This window comes from Urocampus carinirostris, unplaced genomic scaffold, assembly GCF_059441175.1.
Source record: "Urocampus carinirostris isolate Australia breed hairy pipefish unplaced genomic scaffold, RoL_Ucar_1.0 HiC_scaffold_113, whole genome shotgun sequence".
Taxonomy (NCBI): Eukaryota; Metazoa; Chordata; class Actinopteri; order Syngnathiformes; family Syngnathidae; genus Urocampus; species Urocampus carinirostris.
Genome location: NW_028283219.1, coordinates 29,501 through 40,000, shown reverse-complemented (window position 1 = coordinate 40,000; position 10,500 = coordinate 29,501). Strand labels below are relative to the sequence as shown.

The following is a 10,500-nucleotide window of genomic DNA, read 5'->3' as shown; positions in this document are numbered from 1 at the left end:
CGCCGCGCCGACCGACCGGCCGCCCTGGCGCCGCCGGGTTGAGTCCCCCGAGCAGACTGCGCGGGCCCCACCCGTTTACCTCTTAACGGTTTCACGCCCTGTTGAACTCTCTCTTCAAAGTTCTTTTCAACTTTCCCTCAAGGTACTTGTCGACTATCGGTCTCGTGCCAGTATTTAGCCTTAGATGGAGTTTACCACCCGCTTTGGGCTGCATTCACAAGCAACCCGACTCCGAGAAGGCCTCGCCCCGGCGAGCCGGGGGCCGCTACCGGCCTCACACCGTCCCTGGGCTGAGCCTCTATCAGAAGGACTCGGGCCCCCGAGCGGCGCCGGGCTAAAGCGGCCTTCCGTACGCCACATTTCCCTCGCCCTACCGCAGGGCGGGGATTCGGCGCTGGGCTTTTCCCTCTTCGCTCGCCGCTACTGAGGGAATCCTGGTTAGTTTCTTTTCCTCCGCTTAGTAATATGCTTAAATTCAGCGGGTCGTCTCGTCTGATCTGAGGGCGTGCGCGTAGAGCTGTGCGGTCGGGGCCGGCGCCGGGACCGGCGCCGCCGCCATACGGCCGTTGTGATCCGTGCGGGGATCCGCTTGCTCGGCGACCCTCGCCGAGAGCAGCCCCGCGCCGCACGGACACGCGACACCGACGGGCGGACGGACGCCGAGGCGCCGACCGGGACCTTTACCTGAGGAGGGCGCCGAGCGCCGCCGCCATACGGGCCGCCGCGCGGAGCCGCGCGCGCGGAGCACCTTCTCGGTATGCTAAGTACCAGCCGTACTCACCGGCAGCCGAGAAGCACCTCCGGACGCGCGGACGCGCGACACCGACGGGCGGACGGACACGGAGCGCCGCCCGAGTCTGTATTTGAGGGTACGAAGGGACGGGGGTCCCTGCGAAACCCCAGCCGCGGAGTGGGCGGGGACACGGGTCGCGCGCCACCCGCCGGGCGGACCGGCGGAATGTCGCGGAGGGCCCGAGCCTCGCCCGCGCGGACCGGGTTCTCGCGCCACCCGCCGGACGGACCGGCGGAATGTCGCGGAGGGCCCGGCCCGCGTCCGATCGATTGGAAAGCGCCGCTCAGACAGGCGTGGCCCCGGGGTAAAACCGGGGCCGCAATGTGCGTTCAAAGTGTCGATGATCAATGTGTCCTGCAAATCACATTAGTTCTCGCAGCTAGCTGCGTTCTTCATCGACGCACGAGCCGAGTGATCCACCGCTAAGAGTCGTACGTTTGGGCCCTTTTACGTCCGCCCGGGACGATCGGAGACAAATTCACGACAGGGTTTGTACCGGAGACGAACGCGCCGCGGGTGCCGTTCGGTCGCTCCCGCGAGCGAGCCCCTAACCCGCGGCGCGGTTACCGACGGGCGCGATACGCGCGACGCCGCGACGAGCCGAGCGGGTCGGGCGCGCGGCGCTGAGGCCGGCGCCCGGCGTCTCCCGCTCGGGGCCGCGACGGCGCCCGAGACGTGCGTCGGCCCGGGTAGGTCGGGCGCTCGGCGCTGAGGCCGGCGCCCGGCGTCTCCCGCTCGGGCCTGACACGACTCGGCGACCGGACTCGCCGGGTAGGTCGGGGGCTCGGCGCTGAGGCCGGCCCCCGGCGTCTCCTACCCGGACCCCGGAAGGCCATCCGACTTGGAAGCCCCGCCGCGCCGCGAAGCGACGCTTTGGGTGTTGCTACCCGTCAGCGAGTGGGTTTGGTTTACAAGGGCGGCGCGACCGCGCTGACACCGAGGGGGGACTGGCCCCCGACCCGGCCGCGGCCTGCCCGGACTATGGATGGACAGAGGAGACCGCGGCGGACCGCGCGGAACCGAACCCCCGGTGTCCGGAGCCCCGGGAGGGACTCCGGTGTCCGGGGGCCGGCCCACGCGCGCGCTACGCGGCCCCTCGAGGGCTCCGGCCGACGGACGCGTTTGGCCGGGGAAAAAGGTAGCCGGTGGGAGCACCGTTTCGTCGCCCTGAACCTTCGTCTCGGGCGGGCGTCCCGACGCCGCCGCCATACGGCCGTTGTGATCCGTGCGGGGATCCGCTTGCTCGGCGACCCTCGCCGAGAGCAGCCCCGCGCCGCACGGACACGCGACACCGACGGGCGGACGGACGCCGGGGCGCCGGCCCGAACCGTTACCTTTAAAGGACGGGAGGTCGTCGAGGCGAGTGCCGCCCCGGAAGCGCGCGCCGGAAGCGCGAGAACCGCGCCGAGCTAGGGTCGTCGGCATAGGGGGATTCCCCGGTTACGGGGGTCCCGCGCACGGCCGCCGCCTTTCGCCCGTCGCTGGCGGTCGCCTGTCGTCGCGCCGCGCCGCGCTACTGGGGTCGTCGGACGAGCGCGCTACCCCGCTCGCACGGAGGTAGCGCGACATCGCCCGCCGCCTTTTCTCGCCTCGCGCCGCGCCGCGTGGCGCCCGCCGAACTCGCTCCGACGCGCGGCCCGGGAGTGACCCGCGCCGCGCCCCCCGTCCCGTCCCGTCCCGGTCTACCCTCTTCCTCCGCCTGCGACGACCCGCCGCCCTCGGCGTCTGGCTCGTCGGGGGTGTACCGAGGCGGATCTGCTGCCGCTCGTACGTTAATGATCCTTCTGCAGGTTCACCTACAGAAACCTTGTTACGACTTTTACTTCCTCTAGATAGTCAAGTTCGACCGTCTTCTGGCACACCGCCGGAGCCGGGGCCGGCCCCGGCGGGGACTATCCGAGGACCTCACTAAGCCATCCGATCGGTAGTAGCGACGGGCGGTGTGTACAAAGGGCAGGGACTTAATCAACGCAGGCTAATGACCCGCGCTTACTGGGAATTCCTCGTTGGTGGGAAATAATTGCAATCCCCAGGCCCTGTCACGAGCGGGGTTCATAGGATTACCCGCGCCTGCCGGCGCGGGGATAGACGACGCGCTTATACGCTCAGTGTGGCGCGCGTGCAGCCCCGGACATCTAAGGGCATCACAGACCTGTTATTGCTCATTCTCGTGTGGCTGAGAGCCACTTGTCCCTCTAAGAAGTTTTCTGCCGCCGACCGCGCGGGGGGCCGCGGTACTATTTAGTATGTTTGAGTCTCGTTCGTTATCGGAATTAACCAGACAAATCGCTCCACCAACTACGAACGGCCATGCACCACCACCCACGGTATCGAGAAAGAGCCTTCAATCTGTCAATCCTTTCCGTGTCCGGGCCGGGTGAGGTTTCCCGTGTTGAGTCAAATTAAGCCGCATGCTCCACTCCTGGTGGTGCCCTTCCGTCAATTCCTTTAAGTTTCAGCTTTGCAACAATACTCCCCCCGGAACCCAGACACTTGGTCGGTTTCCCGGGTGCTGCTCGGCGGGTCATGGGAATAACGCCGCCGGATCGCGAGTCGGCATCGTTTATGGTCGGAACTAGGACGGTATCTGATCGTCTTCGAACCTCCGACTTTCGTTCTTGATTAATGAAAACATTCTTGGCAAATGCTTTCGCTCTCGTCCGTCTTGCGCCGGTCCAAGAATTTCACCTCTAGCGGCGCAGTACGAATGCCCCCGGCCGTCCCTCTTAATCATGGCCCCAGTTCATGACAACCCACAAAATAGAACCGGAGTCCTATTCCATTATTCCCAGCTGCGATATGCAGGGGCGGCCGTGTGGCCTGCTTTGAACACTCTAATTTCCTCAAAGTAAACGCTTCGGGCCCCGCGAGTGACACCCAGCGAAGGGCATCACGGGGGCTTTTGCCGAGAGGCAGGGGCTGGGACAGACGGATGCACGCCTCGCGGCGGACCGTCAGCTCGCGTCCCGGGGTCCAACTAGGAGCTTTTTAACTGCAGCAACTTTAAAATACGCTATTGGAGCTGGAATTACCGCGGCTGCTGGCACCAGACTTGCCCTCCAATGGATGCTGGCCGATGGGTTTGTGTTCGGCTCATTCCAATTACGGAGACTCGAACGAGTCCCGTATTGTTATTTTTCGTCACTACCTCCCCGTGTCGGGAGTGGGTAATTTGCGCGCCTGCTGCCTTCCTTGGATGTGGTAGCCGTTTCTCATGCTCCCTCTCCGGAATCGAACCCTGATTCCCCGTTACCCGTGGTCACCATGGTAGGCGCAGAGTCTACCATCGAAAGTTGATAGGGCAGACATTCGAATGAGTCGTCGCCGCCTCGGGTGGGCGAGCGATCGGCACGAGGTTATCCTGAGTCAACACAAAGGGGGGGCCGGGCCGGCGGAACGAGGACCGGCGCGCGCGGAGCCGCCCGCGCCGCTTACGCCCCCGCCCGGAGAGGCGGAGGCCGGACGCGGGGGACGCGCGCGACGGCTGAGCCCCCGCCCGCCGGACACCGCGTGGGTTTTTGTGTCTGATAAATGCACGCGTCCCCGGGGCGAGGCCGGAGCCCCGCCCGCGAGTCGGCGCTCGTTTGCATGTATTAGCTCTGGATTTGCCACAGTTATCCAAGTAACGGTGGAGCGATCAAAGGAACCATAACTGATTTAATGAGCCGTTCGCAGTTTCACTGTACTGGCCATTCGTACTTAGACATGCATGGCTTAATCTTGAAAACAAGCATATGCTACTGGCAGGATCAACCAGAGTGCGTCTGCCGCCGGGGGGGCGCTGCTGGTGGCGGTGCGGCCCTGGTCCGGGACGAGGCTGTGGCTACAGCCGGGCCCGGGGGGCCGCGCGACACTCGTATACGTTCGGACGGGCTGACGAGCGGGTGTCGTGAAACGATGTTTCGCGCGGAGCCCTAGCACGCGTGGCGTCGGGCTCCGCGACGGTCGGACGTCTGGGTGTGGCTCGAGACGGAAGCTCGACCTCGGTTCGTCTTGGTTCTGCCGCCAAAAGGTTCACGCCGAGGCATGGTTTCGCAAGAGGGCCCCGCGAGTGCCAGCCGTGGATCCCGCCTCACTCGTAACTCGTATCGGATTCGTCCGGCCTCACTTTCGTTCGCACATCGGACAGTTATACGTGTGCTTTAGTAGCTTCCGTTCCCTCTTAGTGAGGCCGTCCGTACGTACCGCCCCAGCTCTTTCTGAGGCGGGTATCCACTCGGCTCGGGGGGGCCCAACGTTTGCCTAGTATCCTCGGCGCTGGAGCTTGACCCGCAAAGCCGGAGGAGCCGCACGCCCGAACACCGGCTTGCGCCGGCCGACGTGGGCCCTCCGAGGCGGGTCTCGTGTGCCAATCGCTCAGTTGGGGAACCGGCAGGCCCGTGGGCCGACGCCGGCTCACCCGGGGGTGAAGGGTGCTTCGATGGAGGCCCCCTGTCAGCCTCCGCGGAAGTCCGGCTTCAATACTTTAAAGTTTGAAAAACTTAGACATTTTTCGAGAACCGGAGCTTAGAGGGGTACATGCAAAAGCCAGGGCCGCGGGAAGCGCCCTAAATACTTCAATACTTTAAAATTTGAAAAACTTAGAAATTTTTCGAGAACCGGCATCTTCCCTCGGTAATTGCGAGATGCGAGGCCGCCCCTAGCCTCTGCTCTGTCGGACTCAATGGTCACGGGTGGCCGCTGATTAGCCCTGGTGCTCACCTCTCAAAATTGCGAGTCCCTAATATAATTCTGGCTGTCGGCTGGAGAAGGGGGTATAAAATCGGCACTTGAGGGAACGCCGGGCCCTCAAGTTTGGGGCCCTCTAGCGGATTTTTGAGGTACTGCACTCCCATTGGAAATGCATTGCCCATAGGAATACATGGGCGCTCCGTCCACTACAATGTAATTCCCTCACAATATCTGCCCCCGCGTGGCCGCGCGATGCTACTGCTGCCCCGTTGGGAATGAATGGGCCTTTCGGAGGCCATAAATACAGCGCCGCTGCATGGATTTTGGCGGTACTGCGGCTGTCGTTGAAAATACATGGACCCGTCTGAATGAATGGGCCTTTCGGATTCCATAAACCCAGCGCCGCTGCATGGATTTTGGCGGTACTGCGGCTGTCGCTGAAAATACATGGACCCGTCTGAATGAATGGGCCTTTCGGAGGCCATAAACTCAGCGCCGCTGCATGGATTTTGGCGGTACTGCGGCTGTCGCTGAAAATACATGGACCCGTCTGAATGAATGGACAAAATATAAATCAGACACTACAGAACACAAGCATAATCCAAGATTACAAAATCATCTCAGCCTTTAAAAGAAACAAAAACCTGAAAGACTACTTAGTAAAAAGTAAATTACCAGAAATCAACATAACACAAACGCAGGGCCCCACATTCTACAAACAAGCCACCACAGTTAGGAACACCGTCACCAACACAAACTACCTAATTAAACAAACAATCACACCTACTAGGGAAAACTGAAAATACATGGACCCGTCTGAATGTATGGGCCTTTCGGAGGCCATAAACTCAGCGCCGGGCCAGTGTTTGGGGAATTGTGCCCGTCACTAGTGGCTGAATACATAATAATAATAATAATAATAATAATTCCCTTGTATTGTCATTCTGTGTAACAATGTACACAGAACGAAATGTCGATTGCACTGGGCTAGTGTTGAGGGAACGTCGGGCCCTCAAGTTCGGTGGCTTGGAGCGGATTTTTGAGGTACTGCACTCCCATTGGAAATGCATGGGCGCTCCGTCCACTACCATGTAATTCCCTCACAATATCTGCCCCTGCGTGGCCGCGGGATGCTACTGCAGCCCCGTTGGGAATGAATGGGCCTTTCGGAGGCCATAAATACAGCGCCGCTGCATGGATTTTGGCGGTACTGCGGCTGTCGTTGAAAATACATGGACCCGTCTGAATGAATGGGCCTTTCGGATTCCATAAACCCAGCGCCGCTGCATGGATTTTGGCGGTACTGCGGCTGTCGCTGAAAATACATGGACCCGTCTGAATGAATGGGCCTTTCGGAGGCCATAAACTCAGCGCCGCTGCATGGATTTTGGCGGTACTGCGGCTGTCGCTGAAAATACATGGACCCGTCTGAATGAATGGACAAAATATAAATCAGACACTACAGAACACAAGCATAATCCAAGATTACAAAATCATCTCAGCCTTTAAAAGAAACAAAAACCTGAAAGACTACTTAGTAAAAAGTAAATTACCAGAAATCAACATAACACAAACGCAGGGCCCCACATTCTACAAACAAGCCACCACAGTTAGGAACACCGTCACCAACACAAACTACCTAATTAAACAAACAATCACACCTGCTACGGAAAACTGAAAATACATGGACCCGTCTGAATGTATGGGCCTTTCGGAGGCCATAAACTCAGCCAGCGCCGGGCCAGTGTTTGGGGTATTGTGCCCGCCACTAGTGGCTGAATACATCATAATTATAATAATAATAATAATAATTCCCTTGTATTGTCATTCTGTGTAACAATGTACACAGAACGAAATGTCGATTGCACTGGGCTAGTGTTGAGGGAACGTCGGGCCCTCAAGTTCGGTGGCTTGGAGCGGATTTTTGAGGTACTGCACTCCCATTGGAAATGCATGGGCGCTCCGTCCACTACCATGTAATTCCCTCACAATATCTGCCCCCGCGTGGCCGCGGGATGCTACTGCAGCCCCGTTGGGAATGAATGGGCCTTTCGGAGGCTATAAATCCAGCGCCGCTGCATGGATTTTGGCGGTACTGCGGCTGTCGCTGAAAATACATGGACCCGTCTGAATGTATGGGCCTTTCGGAGGCCATAAACTCAGCGCCTCTGCATGGATTTTGGCGGTACTGCGGCTGTCGCTGAAAATACATGGACCCGTCTGAATGAATGGGCCTTTCGGAGGCCATAAATCCAGCGCCGCTGCATGGATTTTGGCGGTACTGCGGCTGTCGCTGAAAATACATGGACCCGTCTGAATGAATGGACAAAATATAAATCAGACACTACAGAACACAAGCATAATCCAAGATTACAAAATCATCTCAGCCTTTAAAAGAAACAAAAACCTGAAAGACTACTTAGTAAAAAGTAAATTACCAGAAATCAACATAACACAAACGCAGGGCCCCACATTCTACAAACAAGCCACCACAGTTAGGAACACCGTCACCAACACAAACTACCTAATTAAACAAACAATCACACCTGCTACGGAAAACTGAAAATACATGGACCCGTCTGAATGTATGGGCCTTTCGGAGGCCATAAACTCAGCCAGCGCCGGGCCAGTGTTTGGGGTATTGTGCCCGCCACTAGTGGCTGAATACATCATAATTATAATAATAATAATAATAATTCCCTTGTATTGTCATTCTGTGTAACAATGTACACAGAACGAAATGTCGATTGCACTGGGCTAGTGTTGAGGGAACGTCGGGCCCTCAAGTTCGGTGGCTTGGAGCGGATTTTTGAGGTACTGCACTCCCATTGGAAATGCATGGGCGCTCCGTCCACTACCATGTAATTCCCTCACAATATCTGCCCCTGCGTGGCCGCGGGATGCTACTGCAGCCCCGTTGGTAATGAATGGGCCTTTCGGAGGCCATAAATACAGCGCCGCTGCATGGATTTTGGCGGTACTGCTGCTGTCGCTGAAAATACATGGACCCGTCTGAATGAATGGGCCTTTCGGAGGCCATAAACTCAGCGCCTCTGCATGGATTTTGGCGGTACTGCGGCTGTCGCTGAAAATACATGGACCCGTCTGAATGAATGGGCCTTTCGGAGGCCATAAATCCAGCGCCGCTGCATGGATTTTGGCGGTACTGCTGCTGTCGTTGAAAATACATGGACCCGTCTGAATGTATGGGCCTTTCGGAGGCCATATACTCAGCGCCGGGCCGGTGTTTGGGGAATCGTGCCCGCCACTAGTGGCTGAATCCCGGGCTAGTGTTGGGGGACTTGTGCCCGCCAATAGTGGCTGAATCCCGGGCTAGTGTTGGGGGACTTGTGCCCGCCAATAGTGGCTGAAATCCGCGCCGGTGTTTGGGGAAATGTGCGCGTATTATCGGGCCGGTGTTTGGGGAATTGCGCGCGTATTATCGGGCCGGTGTTTGGGGAATTGCGCGCGTATTATCGGGCCGGTGTTTGGGGAATTGTGCGCGTATTATCGGGCCGGTGTTTGGGGATTTGCGCGCGTATTATCGGGCCGGTGTTTGGGGAATTGTGCCCGCCACTAGTGGCTGAGAACTTGGCTAGTGTTTGGGGACTTGTGCCCGCCACTAGTGGCTGAAATCCGGGCCGGTGTTTGGGGAATTGTGCGCATATTATCGGGCCGGTGTTTGGGGATATGCGCGCGTATTATCGGACCGGTGTTTGGGGAATTGTGCCCGCCACTAGTGGCTGAATCCCGGGCTAGTGTTGGGGGACTTGTGCCCGCCAATAGTGGCTGAAATCCGCGCCGGTGTTTGGGGAATTGTGCGCGTATTATCGGGCCGGTGTTTGGGGATATGCGCGCGTATTATCGGACCGGTGTTTGGGGAATTGTGCCCGCCACTAGTGGCTGAGAACTTGGCTAGTGTTTGGGGACTTGTGCCCGCCACTAGTGGCTGAATCCCGGGCTAGTGTTGGGGGACTTGTGCCCGCCACTAGTGGCTGAAATCTGGGCCGGTGTTTGGGGAATTGTGCGCGTATTATCGGGCCGGTGTTTGGGGATATGCGCGCGTATTATCGGACCGGTGTTTGGGGAATCGTGCCCGCCACTAGTGGCTGAATCCCGGGCTAGTGTTGAGGGACTTGTGCCCGCCAATAGTGGCTGAAATCCGCGCCGGTGTTTGGGGAATTGTGCGCGTATTATCGGGCCGGTGTTTGGGGATATGCGCGCGTATTATCGGACCGGTGTTTGGGGAATCGTGCCCGCCACTAGTGGCTGAATCCCGGGCTAGTGTTGAGGGACTTGTGCCCGCCAATAGTGGCTGAAATCCGCGCCGGTGTTTGGGGAATTGTGCGCGTATTATCGGGCCGGTGTTTGGGGATATGCGCGCGTATTATCGGACCGGTGTTTGGGGAATTGTGCCCGCCACTAGTGGCTGAGAACTTGGCTAGTGTTGGGGGACTTGTGCCCGCCACTAGTGGCTGAAATCCGGGCCGGTGTTTGGGGAATTGTGCGCGTATTATCGGGCCGGTGTTTGGGGATATGCGCGCGTATTATCGGACCGGTGTTTGGGGAATCGTGCCCGCCACTAGTGGCTGAATCCCGGGCTAGTGTTGAGGGACTTGTGCCCGCCAATAGTGGCTGAAATCCGCGCCGGTGTTTGGGGAATTGTGCGCGTATTATCGGGCCGGTGTTTGGGGATATGCGCGCGTATTATCGGACCGGTGTTTGGGGAATTGTGCCCGCCACTAGTGGCTGAGAACTTGGCTAGTGTTGGGGGACTTGTGCCCTCCAATAGTGGCTGAAATCCGCGCCGGTGTTTGGGGAATTGTGCGCGTATTATCGGGCCGGTGTTTGGGGATATGCGCGCGTATTATCGGACCGGTGTTTGGGGAATCGTGCCCGCCACTAGTGGCTGAATCCCGGGCTAGTGTTGGGGGACTTGTGCCCGCCACTAGTGGCTGAAATCCGGGCCGGTGTTTGGGGAATTGCGCGCGTATTATCGGGCCGGTGTTTGGGGATATGCGCGCGTATTATCGGAC

The 10,500-nt window shown here is 58.8% G+C and overlaps 2 non-coding genes and 1 pseudogene across 2 annotated transcripts; all 3 read right to left on the bottom strand.

The window, feature by feature from the left end:
- Positions 1–506, bottom strand: part of LOC148345070 (28S ribosomal RNA) — a pseudogene marked incomplete at its 3' end in the record, with an annotated part of 2,164 nt that extends 1,658 nt beyond the window's left edge.
- Positions 507–1,070: 564 nt separating this feature from the next.
- Positions 1,071–1,224, bottom strand: LOC148345069 (5.8S ribosomal RNA). The gene has a single exon (XR_015848875.1). It is a non-coding gene; the product is annotated as a 5.8S ribosomal RNA (ribosomal RNA).
- Positions 1,225–2,566: 1,342 nt separating this feature from the next.
- On the bottom strand, positions 2,567–4,553 carry LOC148345068 (18S ribosomal RNA). Its single transcript, XR_015848877.1, has one exon. It is a non-coding gene; the product is annotated as an 18S ribosomal RNA (ribosomal RNA).
- Between the last annotated feature and the right edge of the window lie 5,947 nt (positions 4,554–10,500).